This window comes from Acipenser ruthenus, chromosome 7 (genome assembly GCF_902713425.1).
Source record: "Acipenser ruthenus chromosome 7, fAciRut3.2 maternal haplotype, whole genome shotgun sequence".
Taxonomy (NCBI): Eukaryota; Metazoa; Chordata; class Actinopteri; order Acipenseriformes; family Acipenseridae; genus Acipenser; species Acipenser ruthenus.
This window is the reverse complement of record NC_081195.1, coordinates 46,399,327-46,422,408: the sequence shown is the minus strand read 5'-3', so window position 1 is coordinate 46,422,408 and position 23,082 is coordinate 46,399,327. Positions and strand designations below refer to the sequence as shown.

Below are 23,082 nucleotides of genomic sequence, written 5' to 3'. Positions count from 1 at the left end.
AGAATACCCACAGCCACCTTGCCTAAAGGAGGAACAATGCTGATTCTGTTCCCCCTCCCTTTGTTGAACCAAGTCTCAATCTTATAGCCTACTGTATTTTTGGATCCAAAGCATGTTAAAATTATGAAATACCTGCCAAGCTTATTAACGTCTTTCCTGTTTATAGCCAGTTACCACATTGGTTCTCAGGAATAGTGTGAGTAAGCTGCAAAGCATTGCCCAAATCATACAGATGTCACTACACTGAAATCCCCTGACTAGCACACAGGCCAGAGATTCAACAATCCCAAACCATTAGTCAACCGCACAGCTGATTCAATTAAATACCTGAAAGTACACTCTTTACACAGCACGCAAAGAATATCATTATTTACACATTTCAAAAAGGGACATGGATGGCTGATTTTACTGCAGAATCAATTGGGTCTTTTTACTGTGCAACTGCCAGTGTTTGGTATTCATTTTGCAACAGGCAGTTGCATTACGGTCTGTAGCTGCTATAGCAATTCGTGTACGCTCAGCCAGTTACTATATTAAATTGGTTTGGAAGTTTTAATGCCCTAGAGGCCCAGCCCAAATATTGTATACTGCATATGTCACTTTATACACACATCGTCGTCGTCATCACATATTCTTCCGGTTGAGTTTACTTTTTTTGGTTACATACACAGTTCTACAATAGGTTACTTTTTTTTTTGGATACGCAGGGTCCGCATTTCAGATAATTTGCCCTAGATTGCATGAGAACGTCTTAAGTTTGCATCCACCGTTTCCCTGAAACCCTTTCTGTAATTTTGTGAAGAATATGAAAGCTGTAATCTAAGAGGTGTACTTGGGTATTTGTGGCTTCATCTGCATTTGTTGTATAAGACACAAGGAGGAAGCAGCCTATCGTGTTGCATTTGAACAACTAAAACAATGAACCATGAAGCCAAAACGCCCTGCCCTGTCTTGCTTTGACGCACGAGTACCTTTTCAACAGCTTTGCAGCTCTCTGAAGAAATATGAACAGAACGTTTCCTATTGTATAATCTTCGTACTTCAATGATTAAAGTTATAGTACCAAGAATACTATTGGGAAATCATATTGTACAGATGAACAACCACATGGCAGAATTAAAAGGTTTAGCTGCGGCAAGTTCGATGGGAATATTTTTACATTAGTTGGCTCACTTACTCTCCTGTTGATTGGCAGAGTTGTACGGTAGTCCAAGGTAAAGCCATTGCATTGTCCGCTAAATATAGCTTAGAATTTCTTATGGTTGGAAATGAGTTTTTCCAAGGTCAGAGCATTAAGAATAAGTGCATTTACCCAGCATTACAGTGCTTACCATGTATTGGTAATATACCATGGAGGTACAGCAGGTTTGTGTTTGTTTGATTCTGTTTATGTTTGATTGTTTTTGGCTCAAATTAGTTGATTTGACTATTTCTGTAGAACTAACGGAATGCTTAAAGTCATCATGAACAGTCTTGGGAACTGGGAATTAAGAGTTTCTGGATGCTAGTACCTTATAAACAAACACTGATATTTTATAAACAGCGCTTATAGCACATCTGGTGCAGCCTACTCTAGGTGAAGTGCAGGCATAGTAATTTTGGTTACACAGACTACATACAGTACAGTACCTTCAGGTAAAAAAAAAAAAGCAGGCGAAGTCAGTATTGTACACAGTACATCCTACAGCAGTACTGTAAAAACAAAATTAGGCGCAAACTATAAAAAATCACCATGACTTACACAAGCATGTTCTAAAAATGTGCAGTACTTCTGAAATACATAGGTCTCCATGAGGGTATGAAAACATTATTAAAATACTACAGTAGTAGTATGCTGGACACTATTTAAAAAGGAGGTCATTGTTTCAGTTTCTGAAGCAGAGGGTAAAGCAGCAGTACTCAATGACTCAGCCTGTCTGTTAGAGTGGAGACATACCGGCTGAGGAATGTGAATTAGCTGTGCATTGCTGCAACGTGTACTTCTGTACAAAACACCTTTAACAAATACTTTTGGCTCGAGGCGTGCGTGAGATTTAAGATAACTGCTCTACGGCCCCTAAAAACAGGGACTCTTGTCATATCCTGCTGTGTAGGTGTAGCACTGCATATACCCCTCTTTGCTTAACACAGAAATGCTCTCAGACATTTCTGGAACAGAAAGGGCATTTCAGTCTGAGAAAAGTTCACAGCTTTGTACAGCTGTAAAGAAAAAAAAAAAAAAGGCTGCCTACGGTATGTGTCTGGCAGACATGAGGTCAATTATACTTACAGCAGAATTGTTTGTTGAAATTACAACTACACTAAAAAGCAACAAAGCGCTACACACTAACATGTTTACTCTGTGTATTCTACTAAGAAGTAATCACAGGTACAAATACAGAAACATACTATATAAACAAACAAATGGGGTGTTAAAAGTGGTTGAAAATACGAGAAGAATGTTCGCTCAATGTAAAACATGGAACTGTGAATGATTAAGCTTGGAAAGGTGTGTAATTGAACTGTAATTGATCAATTATATGGTCATTACAAATACAATTACAGATGTTGCAAGGTTCAACTACAATTACATTGTAATTGCAGTTAACTACAAATTGCACAGTTACAATTGTGATTGACCCCCAGGAAGATAGATCACTGGAATACAGTACTTCCATCTGAAAATGTAGATAAGTAGACCACCACAACCTACATTACACATCCATTTGTTGATATACAAGTGTCATATATGGACTGACGGGTTCCTCTAAACATCCTCATAATTTACACTCATAATAACTTGTGGCAAAGACCAAGTTTCATTACAAATGAATAACCGGTTCTCTTGATATACAGATATTTAAAATTCTGGCTTAAACAGTTGCCAAAGGTTAGTTACTTTGTGGCAATTACAATACATATTTTCTGAAGGCAAAGGATAAAGGATATTTATTTATTGAATATTAATATATATATATTATATATATATATATATATATATATATATACACACACACTAGAGTTGGCAGCAACTTTACAGCTTCCATCAACAGTGCCAGTACCAAACACTTTAGCAAATAGTGCAGAATGCCATTTTTACATAATAACCATGACCCTATGTGCACACTCAGAAGATATAAGCCAGTTTTGCATTTGACCTTTAGGAAAAGTCAGAGGTCACGGGCAATTACATTTTTTGATAGAGCATACATGGGTTACTATGTGTTCCATAGTAACCATGACCCTATCTGCACTCTACAAAGAGTTATTAGCCAGTTTTGTAAGTTGATGATGTCATCCAACATGGCCGCCATGTTTTTTTTTTTATTGTAGCATCTTCCCTTGAATAACGTTTAAAAGACAACCACACTACGATCATACGTGCCATTGGGTTTATTTCAATCAGACTAGCGGTTTGGGAGAAGATCTTTGTAGTTTGTGATTATGACGTCTGTACTGTGCGATTTTGATGTCATGCAGCATGACCGCCATACCACACAACCTATCAACTTCTACAAACACCAGTTAATCTTGGACTATCCGTCAACAACTATACCAACTTTCAGCACTCTGCAATAAGTGGTTTTCGAAAGACACATTTTTATATTTAGGCAAAAAAAAATGTTTCAATCCAATATGGCGGCCAAACCATGTGACTTACGACATATGTTCATTAGCATTTTGCATCTTTGCATAAGCATCAACCAACCTACCGAATCTGGTGAGTTTGAGCAAGTTTTGGTGAAAAAAAAAAATAATTAAACAGGCTTCCCAGCCCTATGGGCCTGGAAGCCTAATAATAATAATAATAATACCACACTGTAAATGTTTGCAAATAGTGACAAAAGCAGTTTTTCTAAATTTGCTCCGTCTCCATTCTGTAACACTGCATGATGTACTGTACCACTAATATCGCTGTAATGGGTTTGATAACTGGACCAATGAAATATGACACATCTCACTTCCAGAGCTTGATCACTACAGATGACATGCGCCTGCATGGATAGAACAGTCACTTCACTTGCAACAAACAAAAATGCATTTTGCAGCATAACTGAAGCAGATATTCTGCTCAGGAACAAAAGGCCACATGCACATTGTTTTGGCATGGGCAATAGAAATACGATTGCATTGTATCTGACGAGTGATATCAGATTGCTGATAGGAAACTGTTTATATTTCTAAGAAGTAAAAATTAACATCCTGATTTTTATGTTACTGGAGACAGGACCAGGTCGCACTAGCTTTTCTGTTCACGTGTTCCTGAAACGCACATGGCCAAAATTTTGCGTACCATCCATCAGATACTTAACGATCAGTTGTTAACATAAAGGCTAATAAACTCCAGGGATGTGCATTTTGGTACATTTTTGTAAATGTTTAAACTCTAAACAACATTAAAACATTCCTCCGTCCAAGGGAGCAACCTCCAAGAAAAGGTATTTAAACCAAAACTTGTCAAGGACAACTGGAAGCTGCTAAAGACTGGAAAATGCTGGCAGATGTTGGACAATGGCTTATTTTCCAACCTGAGATTGCCACCACTAATCTTCGACCTGATATTGTCTTGTGGTCTGGATCGGCATGCCTTGTTCACCTGTTAGAGTTAACAGTTCCATGGCAGGATGCTGTGGATGAGGTGTACGAACGGTAGAAACTTTGGTATGCTCAACTAGCTGCTGAAGCGGAACAGTGAGAATAAAGATGAGTCCAGGTTTACTCAGTGGAGGTGGGTTGTCTAGGATTTGTGGCACACTCCACAACCCGGTTTCTCAGAGACATCGGCTTCAGTGGTCAAGAGTTGCGACACATAGTGAAGAATTTATCTGAAGCAGCAGAGAGGAGCAGCAACTGGCTCTGGTTGAGACAAAGATTCTGGTTGGTGACCTCAAGCACAGTAGAAAGAAAAAAAAAAAAAACGTTGATGTACAGGAAGGTAAGTAAGCTGGGTTTAGCCAAGTGGGGGACGGAGGGGGGTAATGTTGGGATGCCAGAATCACTGTCGAGCCCTCTTAAGGTGTCGTGGGCTAGTCGACGGAACACCAAGGATGGAAGGTGCCCACTTGAAGACCCCAGAGAAGTACCCTACTCAACTCGGTCCAGACGAGTGTCAGGCTGATGTGCTAGGGAGGCTGCACTGTGGTTGATCCCTGAGCCAGCATTGCAGCCGTTGTGTGTGCCGGTGCACCAGGGAGGCAAAAAAGGTTGATCCCTGGAGCCAGCATTACACTTCAGCCCTCAACACCAGACAGAAGGATATCTACGTCAGATGGAAGGAAACGCAGATGGATCACATTAGTTTACAGTAAAAGAAGCTATGTCTTAGTTGGTGCTTATCTTGGTGAGAGTTAAGTCCAATAATCAGTATGAAGTTTTAACACCTACTCTCATGTAATGGAAATCTATGCCATATCATAGTTTAAACCAGTGGTTCAAATTGCTGGCTCAGAAGGCACACAGGGAAGGAGGAGGGGCTAGGGTTCAACCAATTACTGTTCATGGAAAACTGCTGTTAAACTAATTAAATTAAATAAAATGAAAACTAAAAATGCTATGTAAAATTATTTAAAAATCCAGACCAGTAAGTATGGCAAAACGAGTCCAATAACAGGTTATGCTTTTGAAAAACAAAACCTAGGGGTCTAATTTAAAACAAAAATCAGAAAGCAATTCAACACAAGTCGAGCATTTCTTCCAACAAATGCAGAAGTGTAGAGGGAAAACAGACAGGGCATTTTGCATAAAAACAATTAAATTTACAAATACAGGCATTAAAATAAATAAATAAATAAATAAATAAATAAATAAATAAATAAATCAGGTAGTATGCGGAACTGTGTGAATATTGAATAACACACTGAATGTGTGCGTTTGTTTTTGTTTATTTATTTAACTGTTATCATTTAACACTTGAGCTGGACATTTAAAATGCTGTGTGTGTCTTGTGCAGTATCGAATCCAGCCAGAATAAGCACGTTGTTTTGATGAAAGTAGATTTATATCATGCTGTTAAAAACGACTTTTAGCAAAATGCTTACATTTTAATGTTTAGTCTGTTAATGTTAAATCAGCTGCCAGACAGCTTGTTGATGGGTACTCGCTATATGATATGAACACATTCAATAGGTCTAGAGTAAGGAATCCAACTCCAGACACTTCCCAATCCCAGGAGGTAGGGATTTATTTATTTATTTATTTATTTTTTCATCCTGCCATTCCATTTTTGTAATAATAATAATAATAATAATACCGTGCCTTTGTTTTTATTAGCCTAATTAGCGGCGTACATGCGTAGGCTAATGCAATCACTCGACAAAGGAGTTCTTCAACGAATTACTCAGTGAAAAAAAAAAAACACAAAGCATTGCAAGTAAAGATAACAGTCATGTGTACACTCCAGCGCAGTGATTTCACTGTTTAGTGCGGCAGTGTTATTTAAAAACAAACAGATAAACACACTGAACTGATGAAACTACTAACACTGAACATTTAAACTCCAGAAAGTAAACGTTCCTAGTAAATACTACACATTTTTAAAAGCAGCAACATCATACAATGATTTTTTTTTTTTTTTTTTCTTTTTAGCCTACAGAACCACCGACCTGCTATTTAAATATGTAATTTAGCCACGTGCGCTCATCGCTCACTCACTGGTCAGCAGCCGTCTGTGGCTGTGGTTTTATTTGAAAGGAGATTCAACATTGTTAATTCGATTGTTAAGTCTCAAAGTACTACAATGTGGTCCAAATAAACAAATAAATAAATAAAAATAAAGATAAAGAATACGTTGTCCACCATTACAGGATATTTCTTGCCTTCCCCCCGAGGAGCGCCCGAGTACCCCCAGGGGTACGCATACCCCAGTCTGAAAACCACTGGTTTAAACAATCTCTGTCTGTGTATAGATACATATGAATATAGACACCATTTTCTTTATGCTAGCACATACTAACAGTAGACCGTTCCCATGACAACGAGACAGGATTCTAAGCAGTGTTTGTTGCCTTCAATGTGTGTTTTCATCTTTATCTGCATTCCAACATCAACAGCATCGTCGTGTTTGTGTCTTTTAATTTAAAGCGAAGATTAAAGTGAAAATCTGTACCTCTGCATGTATATGTATTTTCTTGCACAGCAGCTTTTTCACTCACACTACAGTACATCTTGCCGTCTCAAACAAGCCACGGATACTTCATCTCCCGTTCAGAATTATAAGAACGTATTTACACAAAATGAATACGTATGTAAATAATAATAATAATAATAATAATAATAATAATAATAATAATAATAATAAATAATAATCAACAACAACAACAACAACAATAAAAGTAACACACACTGAACATTTTAATTATTCGATAATCGTAGAAAACGAGTCACATACTCACTAAACATGGCTGAAAGCAGAACAGATGATTTAACTCTTATTTGGAGAAAAGCATCTGTTCTGCTTCCAGCCAAGTTTAGTCAGTATGTGACTATCGTTTTCTACGATTATCGAATAATTAAAAAATGTGTAATAGGGCTGCTACGATTAAATCAAAAATCGATTTTTCGATCGATTCCATTCTTCATTATATACATTGATATAAATACTGGATAATCCATTCAATAATTACATTTTTTTTTTTTAACGTGCATAGTTAATAATATTATTTAAGTTTATCAACAAAACTGCACCGAACGCCCTGCCTTGCTATTTACAGTATTTCTGCCAGACAAGCAGTGGGCGTGCTCTTCTTTTCCTGCTCGTGTTAACTAGCATCTGATTTGCTGGTCCCATCCTACCAGCGAATCAGATTTGAAAATGCTTTGTAAGTACGCCCCTCTGTGTAAGGAACATCATGCCCATACTGCGCAATTCCATATTTACATGTTGTATAGTACAAAATTATTTATTTTGAAGACTATTTGAAAAATAATTGAGAATAGTTAGCAGTAGTGTGTAAAGCAAGTACTTTAAATGTATTGAAAGAAATACAGATGCTTCGTATTTTGTAATTATGTGCTGTTTAAGTACATTTAAATAAATAAAATGTGTAAATAAAGAATAAGGAGGAAAAAAGCTTGCAGTACCATTTTGACACAAATGAAGGCAAAAAAATGTAACTATTAATAATGGTAATAAGGACAATTTCATGAAGATTATTTTTCTTCCACCTGTGTGCTAGTTTTTTTCATTCTTGCTAGACTCTTGCTCTTTTTAAAAGTCTGTAGCTTCCTTGTGTTGCAGAGCATATCCCACAGAGAAAAAAAAACAGAACTTGTTATTTTTTTTCTTTTTATTCAGTTAAAGTAATTGAAAAATAACTGCTACTATCGTGATAAATCGGTGTATCCTGAAAGAGAGGGCTCACAACTATTCGTATCGTGGAACTTTACTATTGTTTTATCCCTAGTATGGACATATTGCATCAGGGCCTTTTGTGAGATAAAGCATACAAAACACACACCAGCTTGTACAGAGCCTAAAATACATTTTCTATTTAAAACCATGTTACTTCAAAGCCAAAATTATATGGGTAACGTGTGACAGAAAACTGTAAAATGGTGGCTATTTTGGATATATGCTCAGAATAAGTAGAGCAAGAAAAACAAGACTAAATATTGAAAGAAACGTAGTATGAATACTAACTGGATTAGTGCGTTACTCTTCAACTTACAATTTCTAAAGACTGCAACAAAAGTAACCTATCCATCAACACAGCTCCGACCCTGCTTGCTATTTTTGTTTTGTTAGTGCAGCACAATAACGGTTATCCCCCTCAGAACTGAACATATGCAAAAGCCCTTCTCTGTGCATAATAAAGCTGTTCTAAAGACTGCAGGCAGCTGGACCCCAGGTTGGCTGCTTGAGAAATCCTGCACTTTCTGCCGCCGACAACAGAATACAGATGAAACGCTTCATTCAGCCACACTGCCTTTCATCAGCTAGTCAAAACAGGAACTTATAAAATAAAAAGAAAAGAGAAAACTGGTATAAAACCTCTTACAATAAGAGTAGTTAAAGATCCTTTTTACTGTTTGAGGAACTGCAAAGTGTAAACCAACCAGTCCTACATTCTAAATGAACACCCACCACCCCTCTAATATGTCAAATTTCAGAATTATGAGCATATTATTTTTTAATATACAACACGCTTAGGTTGGCCAGGGTGTCCTCAGCTCACCGCGCACCAGCAACCCCTGTAGACTGGCCGGGTGCCTGCGGGCTTGCCTGCAAGCTGCCCAGAGCTGCATTGTGCTCCGACGCTGTAGCTCTGGGTTGGCTGCATGGCAGGCCTGCAGAGTGAAAAGAAGCGGTTGGCTGACGACACACGCTTCAGAGGAACAGTATTTAAATATAAAAAACAATTTAGTTTGGCAATTTTAATTTAAAACTGCTGCCATGTCTTTACTGCAACATCGAACTGCATTTGATATACAAAACAGTCACCTTTGTTTACAATTGCACTTGACAATGTAGTTAGTGCTGACTGAATTCTAACAATTTGGAAGATTAAAAACCAATTAGATTTACATTTCATTAAAATAGTACTGATAAAATACCCTTAAATTACATTTCCTACACTGGCTTAGGATTATATCAAGATACTGTAGCACTGACCTTGACATGATACAATTCAGACAACAATTTTACTGCCAGACTAGCAGAAAAACAAGTGCCTCAGGCAAAACATGCAAGAATTAACGCTGAAACCTACACTTACTAGTTATGTACACTGCAAAGAGAAAAACTCCATGAGTGTACTTTTTTTAATAAATTTTGTTTCTGATTGATTTGAACTACATTTTCACATTTGGCAGCTGGTACTTGTTTGAAGCTTGGCAGATACAGAGTAACAGGTTTGACATCTAGGGTTAAACGTCCTGTTAAATATTTGTGATTTTTTTTTTTTATTATTATTATTTATAGTTGAGTACAGTACTGATAAGGGCAACTGTGTCTCAGTTGTCATAAAATTATATTGCATGGTTTCTACAGCTTGTATCAGTTCATTTTTCATATTCTGTGGAGTCATCCCAGTCAAAATCAAAATGTACATGGCATGTTTCAGGGGTTTGCTGCATATTGAATAGCTAACAACTTGTTTGTGGAGTTTTGAGTTTGATGGCTCGAACAGTCAGAAAGCTTGTGGTTTCCTTCGGCCCAGCCAATTTGCGTTGTATAGAAAATAGTAAGGCTGAGGCGATGCATCGGTTTATCGATGGATTCTATCGCTTGGCAACTATCGACAGTCAAGCCTGTGCACCGTTTTTATGTAGGGTTTAAGCAAAGGAAAGTTTTGTTTTTTTATTAAATTTGGGATCTGCAATTATGGTTTTGCATTAAGCGCAGCACTTCTCTGCTCCCCTCAGGTCTGACTCAGTGAATCTGCATGCGATTGAGCTCACCTTATCCCCCCTGCCCTGCCCCCTGTGAGTGTTTACTGATAGGATTGAATCTGTGCAGGCAGGAGTCTTTAAAAGTAAAAGAGCAGGTCAAAAGCTATAATTACAAATACTGTATCGAGCTACAAATACAATGCCTTCCAATGTTAGGCAATTATTTTCTAAAGTAAGACAGCAAGAAAGTAATGTTTGGGATACTCTGGTAACACAACTAATCTGCGTGACCTTTTAATTAGATGGCACCCTACAAAAACGTCAAACAAAATCTGCATTTATTCATCTGAACTGCCCCGGTGTAAAAATGAAGAAAAACAAACAATCAAGATTGTTCCAAACGTTGTATCTTCTGTCAGAAGTGTCAAGCATCCCGGCAACGTCTATCCCTAGTGAGCAGGTATTCAGTAATGCTGGGCAGATTGTAAGCAAGTGCCAGTCATCGCTTAAATTAAAACAAAATGTGGACACGATCATGTTCCTTAACACAATTCAAATAAGCCATGGACAAAACTCTTGTTACTAAACTGCTGTGGGCATTGATAACTTTTTTAAATGTGTTTATTTTTCTCTTGATTGGTTGTTACTCTGACTGGTTATGGATTTAAAACAACTTTATTTTATTTTTTATTTTACTTTGACCCTCAACTGGTACAAATCAACATGAATAAGGTAAAAATATATATATATATATATATAATATATTACATTACTATATGCATAAACAGATGTAATCAATTTTAATATTCATAATAGTTTTAAAGTGTTACTGGCAATGTTACACAGTAATCCACAGCTCCACATCTATTACTGCAGATTTTATTTTTTTTACACTTTCATGCATCGATTTACTGACGTTATCTGCTTTTTTGGAGAACGATAGAGATAGTGAAAAATTAGGCATTGCCCAGCCTTAGAAAACAGTTCTGATTAAAAGTTATTCTATAGCAAATTGTCCTAATTATATGAATATGGAGTTATTCCGAGTTGTTTACTGTAGCCACACGTGTGGTATAAAATAAGGAGACATCAGGAACAATTCAACTATATTTTTGTAAAGCACATTAATAGAAGTTTTGTAAGAATATCAAATTTCATTTAACTCAAATATACTTGCATATTTTACTGTATGTCCAAACTAAAACACACTATTTAAATGGTACATGCTTATTACTAGTTTTCCTGTTGATCCTTGTGGACAGGACGACATCACTGGCAAGCTGTTTCTGCCAGGAAGAGCTTCAAACACAAAGTTGCAGGTTTAAAACGCAAGTGCGTACATTTATAATTACATGAATAACAAAACACTGGAACAAAAACAGCAGCACGGTGGCCAAAACAAACAGGTTAACAAAAAGAATATATATAATTTTAAAGACCGCGGCTGTAGACCGAGCTGCCGTTTAATACACCCCAACGATAATTCTTTATATATTTACTCACAGCACACAAAACCCTCAAACTTCAACATGAATTCTCACCATCACTAATTCTCCCTAACACCCGTGAACACCTATTTTATACCCCTGTGGCTGGACCCTTAATCATTTAAACATTTATTCAATCAACGGCTCCAGCCACATTCCCACGTGTGTTTGCAGGGAGGATCCCTGCCACCCAATACTCCCCACACAACACTCCCCCGTGCTGCCACACACCTACACCAACACCAACAATACAAAATACATTTAAATAACAAAAATAATGCACAAATAACACACAAGGGCAAGGCATACCCCGTCACAATCCTAAAGTGCCCTGTACACTCTATCCTTAAGCAAAAATGGGGGGGTATGGAGAAATCAGACCAGCAGCCTGCAGCTCTGTACAGCTTCAACAAGTCAATGTTTTGAATAAAAATCAACCACGGTTACAAGTTGTGCATTTAAAACAAATAGGTCATGTAACAAAATGATGTTAACAACGTAACCGGGCACTAAATCTTAGCAACGCAGTGTTAATGAGGGGAACAAATGCTTCAGCCTAACAACCTACAGCAATTAAAAATAAAAGAAAACCCTGCTAAAGGAAATATCTGGCAGCAATACGGACTGTTAAGCGCAATACTGTATAAAGAGCAAAAGGGGTCTATTGGGTACTGTATATTTCTGCCCTCCGGTGGAGCACATTTTTCGGTATTAAATATATTTTAGCTGAGCCGCTGCTTTCCTCTTCTGTAGAGTATGCATAACTAAAACAGAGCAACTACTTAGTTTTAAAATTAGTAAAAAAATAAATAAATAAAGCATTTTCCATCCAAAACAGGCCCCCCCCCCCAAAAAAAAAATTCCACGGCAAATCGTCAGTGAGGTTATAGTCACACTCAAACTTGTTAATGGAATAAAAAGATGCAAAAATTAAAACCCTGGAACTGGATTCTCTGCTTTAGTGTTTTATACTTATAGTCTACTTTCAATTTCCACTGATTTAAACAAAGCATTTTTAGGGGAACAAAAATGTATTTCAGCCAGAAGCATATAGTGAAATGAGGTGGCGAAAAAAGCTGAAAAACAATGAATACTCTATCTTCAGGAAACACCTGCGGACTGAACTTCAAGCTTACTGTGCTGAAGCTTTAAAATGCCCTTCAAAAACACCATTTAAAGACCTTCGGTTCTTTAGTCTCCACAGGTATTTCCTGAAAAATATCTCATCAGGCAGGAATGCTGAGTGTTATATGCTTTTTCTTATATAGTCAGTATGGTTACATAAAATATAATACTGTATGTCAGAATGCTGAATAAACTGAATGCAGAGAAATTCATTTTAATACTGTTTATGTGCAGCCAAAATTATACAACATGTGTTGGGTATGTGAAATGAAAAGCAGCTGACAGACATTTTACAAGGCCAGATACATCATTACCAAGGTCAACGGCTATACAGTTAAATGGATTTGATCCACTCCAGCTGAGCACAGGTCTGTCTGGTCTTTGGGTCGATAAAGTTGCACAACATTCTCTTGGCTGCAAGGTAATCAAAACAAATGCTTTAACAGTTACTGCAGTGTTTAATGGAATGGAAGCAGACCAATTTAGGATTCTACTGAATTGTACCTCCAACGTTTCTCTCATCTTGTCTCAGGGCTACTGGATCTAATGGTGGGAGGCCAGATTCAACAACTTCAAGACATGCCATTTGAAGATAATTGGTAAGGGGAAAAAAGTTGTCCCATTTAACTGCAGGATATTCAGGCAGAACAACAAGAGACCAGTTCAGAGTAAACACTTATTTGGTAAACAACTGATAAATCAAACCTTTAAAGGTTCGTAGTGCCCCAAGATTAACAAAACAAATAACACTGAAATCCAATTCTCTGCTCGTGAAAACAGTCATTGGACATTATTTTTTGTTTTAAATGTAAATACAAATAATCCTCGTCATCATCACCAACTGATGTTCTGTCAGATACAGAATGCCACACATCAGCACACTGAAGAAATCATCTACACATTGATGGAAAGAAATCCAATGCTAAAATCAATAGAACTCTAAAAAGGTCAGCCCTTTTGCAAAAAGGATTTGTTACAAAGGATTTGTTCCCATTGGCAATATGCTCTATGTAGCCACAATATCACGATCAGCTTTCTAAAGTTCCTTTGCCATTAAAGGGGTTCTGTGCTAGTGAAATATATCCAATTACAGAAAACAGGAGGGTACAAAATCAATTAGACAGAAGATTGAAAGAGCTACAGTATGCACACTATCAGAACTAATTATTCACTAGAAAAGACAGGGGCATTGCAGCTCTAACCAGTGACAGTTCCCAACATGTCAATTGAATCCCTAGCATGGAAGCTCATCTCTGCTGACACTACCAGTATGTACAGTGCTTCTATCCTAAAACATGGATGTCAAGTCTCAAGGTTTACCTGTGAAACTCATGGTTTTTCACAATTTTGAGAGTCTCACAGCCGTGCAATGGATTCTCATGTTTGTGCATAAGTTTGTTATTGTTTGTGAGGCTGCGAAACCCTTTATACAAGATACATTACCATTCTATATTCCTGTAGCTGCTACGCAAACTCCCCCCTTACTCCAAAGATAGAATTGCCTTGGTGTCTCAAACTGACGGTTTGTCTGCGCGAGCCTTCTATGTTTCTGTACAACACGTCATTACTCGAGAGAGTCGAAGGAGAGGCTGTCAGACTGTCACTGTCTCGTTCACGCAGAAATTACCACAGAAATAAAAGAGAAATGGGCATCAATGGGAATGTAATTATTAAAGTCGAAAAATATAATGTTCTTTATGATGCCAATGTCAGTGGTTATAAAGACAATAAAAAGAAAGACGCCATATGGTAAGAAATAACAGAACAATTGGAAATTTAAGGTATGTCTATCTATTTCACACACTGGTTTTGTATTTCTGTAAAATGACACAGCCGCTAAATAGCACAATGTACAGGAGCCGTTCATTACGACCCTCATTATCACGATTGCAGCTCATTATTTGTGCGTGTTGAGTAATTTGCATTGCTCTTAAGCTTACATAGGCCGCAGTGCAAAATAATTGCCTGGCCGCTAGGCAATTTGGATTTTGTAGCCGCAATTGTTTGCACTATGCCTATCCTTACATCAGCCCCACAGTTTTTGAAAAGTTTTGTTGTTATGTGAGAAACAGCCATACCAAGTGTACAGAACATATCACAGGTGTCTGTACTAGACCACAAAAAAAGTGTGGTACAGTAGAGACAACTTTGTGAAATATAATGTACAGTATGTGAAAGACTTTGAAATATTATGTTTTACGAATTTCATTTTGTATGTGTTTCAATTTTTTTGTGCAAAATGTTATTCACTTAGAAGCATGCCCTAAAATGGCATTTTTAAGGTGTTGCATCCTTGGCTTGCAAAGGCCTAGGCAGCCCCTCGACCCCAGGCCTGTTGGGACATGCTACAGTACAAGGAAACCAGATCATTTTTACCCAGGGAAAACCCTGTTAAAATAAACAAAAAAAAAAAACAGAAAGCTAAAGCATTTAAAATGCAACTGTAACAGAATTCAGTGTACTGGAAAATTGAGATGAAAAAGAAGTTTTCTTCTAAAAGTAATATTTTAAGTTTACACCCTAAACTCATATTACAAAGCAATTTTATACTTTGACATGTTTCCATTAGCATGCAAAGAATTATTTCTTTTTTTTTTTTTTTAAGAATACCTCAAAGACTTGTTTTGCCAGTTCCAAATGTACTTTCTACTTAACTATATTTTAAAACACCAGTCATGAAGTCCTGGAGGTCACTAAAATGCAGCCATTGAATTTTGCCTCTAATTAGCAGTTGCCAGCATTTGTTCTCATTTACCATGGTTGCTAATAAATGGCGCAGTGCTGCAGGAAATGAGGGTTCCTCTCTCAGAGCACAGCAACTTCACAGTTCTGAAAAAAGCAGGATGTGGGATTGTGGTGCAGTGATCCATCCCATAATCACATTAATTTTGTTCCTCTGGAGGTGGGAATCCTGACTTCTGCCAACATCTGCGATTGAGAAAATTTCTTAAAAATAGTAACGATTTTGTCACAGGAATACCAGCATTTGCTACTTAATGGATTAAATCTCTCTCTGCATGTCAGCAGGTAAAAGCTGAGTGTACTTTTAGCCTTGCAGAGCCCAGGGATCATTTCCCTTCAATACAGTTGTGACCCATTTGCTATAAAAAGAAATTACATTGGAATGCTAAAAGTTACATTGTCAATCGGTTTAGATTTTTTTTTACTAAGAATGTATCACAGAAAAAGAATAAGACTTAACATGGTACATGATACAGCAAAAGGTCCACCCCCATTTGTTTTTTTTAGATAGACAATGCAAATATTACAGATTATAAATCAGATTTTGCTGTATGACCCTCACAATACAGTACTTACTATGAAGAGTTATGTATTCAATGATTATAAAGAAAAAAGTATAAAGTATGAACCACACAGTATACTAAACATCATCTACATACAAACACTATTTAAAGCCAATAAGGATAAAGCATTGTATTTATTTATGCAATTACCGTGACTGATCTGGTATTTTGAACCCAGAATTTAAATTACAATTCAAGTAATTGGTGACCTTCATTAACCTTTTCCTCCCCTCAGTCTCAATATCTGTAATGCATTTTAGTTATAGACGACATGAAGTGGAATTGATTAGAATTAATGGTTTGGATTCCAAAAGTGCAACCACTTTTAGGATTGAAGGCCTAAACCTGGTGCAGCAAACCCTGCAGACACATCGAGACCACAAAGCTTATCACCTGTTAGTTTTGGGGGTTTAGTCGATGTTGATATGTGGACGAATATGAATACAGATGATCAATAAGATCCGTCACATCCACTTACCCTCCTCTGATGTGATCAACTTTGCATTGCTGTAGAAATAGTGTCTGTCAGTTACATGGTGCATTATGTTACCGATTTATCCACTTCTATGTCTCATTGTATGGCCTCTTGTGGAGAGGAATTTACAAAAACTGTAAAATAACAGAAATCACACTGTGGCAGAAGCCCTGCTGCTGTAAATAGTGTGTGTATGGGAATGTAAAGTTGGCAGGGATTGGGTTAAATCTGTCCCTGCCAGCAAGTCACAGGTTGCCACAATTATTGTTCAATGCATTGAGCATTTACATACCACGGTTCTCTTGTGAAATGCCTAAATTGTGCAAAGCTCCACAAAAAAAAAATGACAACACATTTTTCTCTTAATTCAGAATATGGTATCATTGTTGAAATTACTGATGGAAGAAATCATCATCGTGTGTACTTGCCTGATCAGATCACAGCAGCAGCAATGATATGATAAGAGTTGTCCAAAACTGGCCATTTGGGTACCACATAGTAGCCTCAAAAGACAGCAATGAAATCTCAATATTGAATGTTTTTATTTATTGATTTTTGTATTTATTTATTACATTCATGGTAACTGCTGTATTGCACTGGGTGATACAGTAGATAACAAAACAGACTAAACAGCTTGCTGCCACAACACATGCCAGTACTCGAATTCAAATAAAGTAGTTCAATAAAAGCACTATAAAAGGGTAGCCTATAATTACACATTTCACAGTAAACCATACAGAGAAAGAAACCATAAGGAAGAAATGTTCTACTGTGATAATGTACAAAAATATAATCACTGCATAACAATTTTTTAATATTCAAAATGCATTTCTTTGCAACACCAAAACATGTTCTCTTGTGAAAAAATATCTGGTCCGCAACACTACGGAAAAACTGCTGTTTAATCCCAAAAGTCAGATGAAAAATCAACACTGTTCTGGGACCAACCAGTTATTATGCATGCAGACTTAGACAGCTTGAAGATGTGTATTGTTCATGTAAAAAGCAAACAGATGTGAGCTTCCCTTCACAGATCAAAAATGAATTAGACTCGTATCTTTTAACTCTAATGAGAAATATGTACATTTCATCAAAAAAAGGTGATTCTCAAGATGGAAGTGCAAGACAAAGACAGGTGCCTTGTTTTAAAAGAAATATATATTTTAAAAAAATCAATCTACAAATGTGCATGGAATCTGACTCTCGCACACTGCAAGATACAAGCTTTTGCAAATATCTGGGTTAACAGGAATAAGTGAAAACCCTGGATTAGTGTGGCAATTTACTAATTCCATCTGGGACGTTGCACATACATTCCAAGCACTCAAGTAATTAACTGGTGTGTGACATACTGTATTAGCATTTGTGTAATTATGACAAATTTCAAGCAGACTGTAAATTCAAACCCTGCTTTCTGATCTTTATTGAAGAGTGCAAAATGTAAGTACTTTACATACAATAACTGCGACGTTTCTCAAGAGAAAGCAGGACACATTTGCCTTCTGCTGTAACCTGCTTTTTATTCGTTCTACCTCTACCTCTATATATATTTATATATATCTATATCTATATCTATATATATCTATATATACAATATTCCCTTCTGTTAAATTACATAGATAATTACTTTTTTTAAACAAATGATTTGCGTAAAACTGTACTGGTAAATTAAAGTCTATACATAATTTATTTACACGTTTGTTTGTTTTTTTAAAACCTCCTTTTAAAATCGTGTTATACGTATTCACAGGGATGCAAGGGCTAAATGTCAGCCAAAGCATTACGTTTATTATGGACGTTTGCTTTATTTTTATTTTTTTTTAAACTCCATCCACAGTAATTTCTGAATGTTTTCATTTCAAATGATGAAGCATTGAACATGTTTTTGTGGTACGGCAATTTTGTTTGGCATAATTATTTACATACCACGGTTCTCTTGTCCGGTTCCACAAAATACTTCCAAACATGGCTTTGCTTTGTTCCTTTGTTTATAGCTGCCATTTTATTAAAAAAATATATATAACAAACTTCAGAAAAAAAACACTTGTCATTAACTATTACACCGCAGGATTGATACCATACCACACCTACTACAGCAGAAAAACAAACAGAGTGCACCAATGAAACGCCAGATCAACCGAGAATAAAACCCACCCCAGTGTCAATCTTTCTGTTGCACCAATTAGAAAAGGTACTTGGGATGCAATTGCCAAACCCCTTCCTTTTTATACAGTGCCTTGCGAAAGTATTCGGCCCCCTTGAACTTTGCGACCTTTTGCCACATTTCAGGCTTCAAACATAAAGATATGAAACTGTAATTGTTTGTGAAGAATCAACAACAAGTGGGACACAATCATGAAGTGGAACGAAATTTATTGGATATTTCAAACTTTTTTAACAAATAAAAAACTGAAAAATTGGGCGTGCAAAATTATTCAGCCCCCTTAAGTTAATACTTTGTAGCGCCACCTTTTGCTGCGATTACAGCTGTAAGTCGCTTGGGGTATGTCTCTATCAGTTTTGCACATCGAGAGACTGAAATTTTTGCCCATTCCTCCTTGCAAAACAGCTCGAGCTCAGTGAGGTTGGATGGAGAGCATTTGTGAACAGCAGTTTTCAGTTCTTTCCACAGATTCTCGATTGGATTCAGGTCTGGACTTTGACTTGGCCATTCTAACACCTGGATATGTTTATTTGTGAACCATTCCATTGTAGATTTTGCTTTATGTTTTAGATCATTGTCTTGTTGGAAGACAAATCTCCGTCCCAGTCTCAGGTCTTTTGCAGACTCCATCAGGTTTTCTTCCAGAATGGTCCTGTATTTGGCTCCATCCATCTTCCCATCAATTTTAACCATCTTCCCTGTCCCTGCTGAAGAAAAGCAGGCCCAAACCATGATGCTGCCACCACCATGTTTGACAGTGGGGATGGTGTGTTCAGGGTGATGAGCTGTGTTGCTTTTACGCCAAACATAACGTTTTGCATTGTTGCCAAAAAGTTCGATTTTGGTTTCATCTGACCAGAGCACCTTCTTCCACATGTTTGGTGTGTCTCCCAGGTGGCTTGTGGCAAACTGTAAACGACACTTTTTATGGATATCTTTAAGAAATGGCTTTCTTCTTGCCACTCTTCCATAAAGGCCAGATTTGTGCAGTATACGACTGATTGTTGTCCTATGGACAGTGTCTCCCACCTCAGCTGTAGATCTCTGCAGTTCATCCAGAGTGATCATGGGCCTCTTGGCTGCATCTCTGATCAGTCTTCTCCTTGTATGAGCTGAAAGTTTAGAGGGACGGCCAGGTCTTGGTAGATTTGCAGTGGTCTGATACTCCTTCCATTTCAATATTATCGCTTGCACAGTGCTCCTTGGGATGTTTAAAGCTTGGGAAATCTTTTTGTATCCAAATCCGGCTTTAAACTTCTCCACAACAGTATCTCGGACCTGCCTGGTGTGTTCCTTGCTCTTCATGATGCTCTCTGCGCTTTAAACGGACCTCTGAGACTATCACAGTGCAGGTGCATTTATACGGAGACTTGATTACACACAGGTGGATTCTATTTATCATCATTAGTCATTTAGGTCAACATTGGATCATTCAGAGATCCTCACTGAACTTCTGGAGAGAGTTTGCTGCACTGAAAGTAAAGGGGCTGAATAATTTTGCACGCCCAATTTTTCAGTTTTTTATTTGTTAAAAAAGTTTGAAATATCCAATAAATTTCGTTCCACTTCATGATTGTGTCCCACTTGTTGTTGATTCTTCACAAAAAATTACAGTTTCATATCTTTATGTTTGAAGCCTGAAATGTGGCAAAAGGTCGCAAAGTTCAAGGGGGCCGAATACTTTCGCAAGGCACTGTAATATCCGCCCTTAGTGTGGCACCACTGCAGGCGGATATGCAACGGACTGCTGTATGTGAAGATAAATTACTAAAATTAATACGTTAAAAAATGTGCGTTTGGTGATATTTGTCATGTGAACGATTATACACCTAGCATATTATTCAACGTTTAACCACTTCTTTGGAGTGCATACATTTAAATGTTTAAAAATTCTCATCCCTACTTCATACAAGAGTAACACAACTTCTGGCCACACACAAAGTTCAGCTTCTGGTGGACCTTGATCTGCTTCTTTGTTAAGGTGCGATCTTTAGTGTGGCGCACTCCACGATACTTTGATGTCTTTAACGCCAAGAAAGTCATTGGAAGTACTTGCCATTTGTTTTCAAATTGTCTTCAATATCAAATGGACTGCAAAACTGCAAAAATTTTAGCTATAAACATTTAATGTCAAGAATGTTAAACTGATAAGTATAATATATAAATGTCTTTTGGAAGAGTACCAGGTTTCTGTGTCAATTATGGAGGAAGTTATGACCATGGAAAGGTTGGGTGGGAGGTCCAAAATGGGTCAACTTTGATGAGCTGTATCTCATGAACAGGATGTCACTCAGACCTAAAATTTACACTGTAACCACTTCTCCCAGAGGCAAACATGCATGCACATTTTTATCCAAATCAAAGGAGGTCGAGGTTTTTGGCGATTGATTTCATATAGAATGACCATATAGTTTTATCTTGACGTTAATGTTTTTGATGTTATAAATATTCTAAATGGCACAATTATGGGAAGTAAAAATGGTAACGTGAAACATTTACGAGCTGAAACTTTGACACGGGTAGTTTATTATTTTTTTTTTAAAAAGGTAAAAAACAATGCATTATTGTATATTCAATACACAAAGCTCATACAGAACAGTAATGTTTAACATGCAAGTCAATTCAAATCAATACAGGATATCAAACCCAACACTTAGATTACAACCATTCCATGAGTCACATCAAAACTGTAAATGCACAGAATGATGTTAAAATAAAAGGAATTGCTTTCTCTTTGTATTATGGTATGCCTGGGCTTAAAGTCAACTGAGCTCTTCCAACCACTTACCGTACTGAATTTTTACTTTACATTTTCATTCACTAAGATTTCGTTGACATGTATTGTGTTTTAAATATTACTACAACAAACTGTAAAAAGAATGTAACACAAGAATGTATTTGAATTGCATTTTATATTATTTCAGTTTGCACTGTGGTTTCCACAAGGAAAAAGACTACTAGGCATACTGTACATGTGTAAGAAAGCAACAGAATAATAAATGTATATTGTACATCCAAATGCTCTGTGTCCAACTCAAACAGAAACAGACTGATGTGTATAAAAACAACAACTGTTGCTCCCATTGTCTTGTCTGAATTTTGTTACATAAACATATGTTAGTTATTTATTTTGTACCAATATCCACCACAAAGAAATACTGGAAGCAATGATACAAATCTATAAACTGGGAATATACAGTGCATTTAATGTGAACTGGAAAGCTGTGCAAAATTTTAAGGACCAACACGTACTATTATAATATCGGACATGACATGCCCACCATTACAAGGGGCTGACTACCTGTGAATGCATTCAAATTATATGCATAGAGCCCATCCTAAAAATGTTTGAAAGCATATCAACTATATCAGTGGTTCTCAATCCTGGTCCCGGGGGACCACTGTGCTGCTGGTTTTTGTTCCAACCCAGCTCTCAATTACTTAATTTAACCCTTAATTGAACTAATAATTAGCTTAAATTTTACTTTTTTTGAATAGTGTAGCTTATAAAAAGTTGGAAAATTTAAGTTCCTTATACAATTGTATACCTAAATTGAAATATCCATCTGTTTAAAATAATTAAAAAGCTCAGATTAGGCAAATTATTAGTTCAGTTATGTAATTGAGCGCTTGGTTAGAACAAAAACCAGCAGGGCAGTGGTCCCCCAGGACCAGGATTGAGAACCACTGAACTATATAATGGCAGTGGCATCTACAGGAGTGTATTTGATTTTACATTAATTAGCTCTCTCACATTAAAGAACATACACATACCATGCTTTAATTATGTATTCCAAAATTAAGGAATTTCAAAAAAACTGTAATCTCCCAGACTGCCACATCTGAAGCATCCAGATATTCCAATTGTTTCCATGAAACAGCACAATTATAGCCCCAGGCAATGTATTTTACTGTGACACACACTAATTATATATATATATTATATATACATACATATACACACACACACACATACATGCATACATACACTACCTGGAACATTAACAAAACCATGTACAATAAATACACAATAGCAGTTACTTGACCTTTCTGCGTGGACAACCAACTACTATGACTACGACTACTATACAACAAACTGGTTTTGATCAATCCCATTTGTTCTAAAAACAAGAAAACCGGTGCTTCAAAAAATTCAAAGTTACTAATTCTTTATCACCTCATAATTACGTAGTCCTGCTATGAATAGCTCGCCACGTT

At 36.9% G+C, this 23,082-nt stretch overlaps 1 protein-coding gene across 1 annotated transcript in view; it reads right to left on the bottom strand.

The window, feature by feature from the left end:
- LOC117416004 (tyrosine-protein phosphatase non-receptor type 12-like) overlaps positions 1 to 23,082 on the bottom strand; it is a 53,932-nt gene that overhangs the window by 29,521 nt on the left and 1,329 nt on the right. The window lies entirely within an intron of this gene.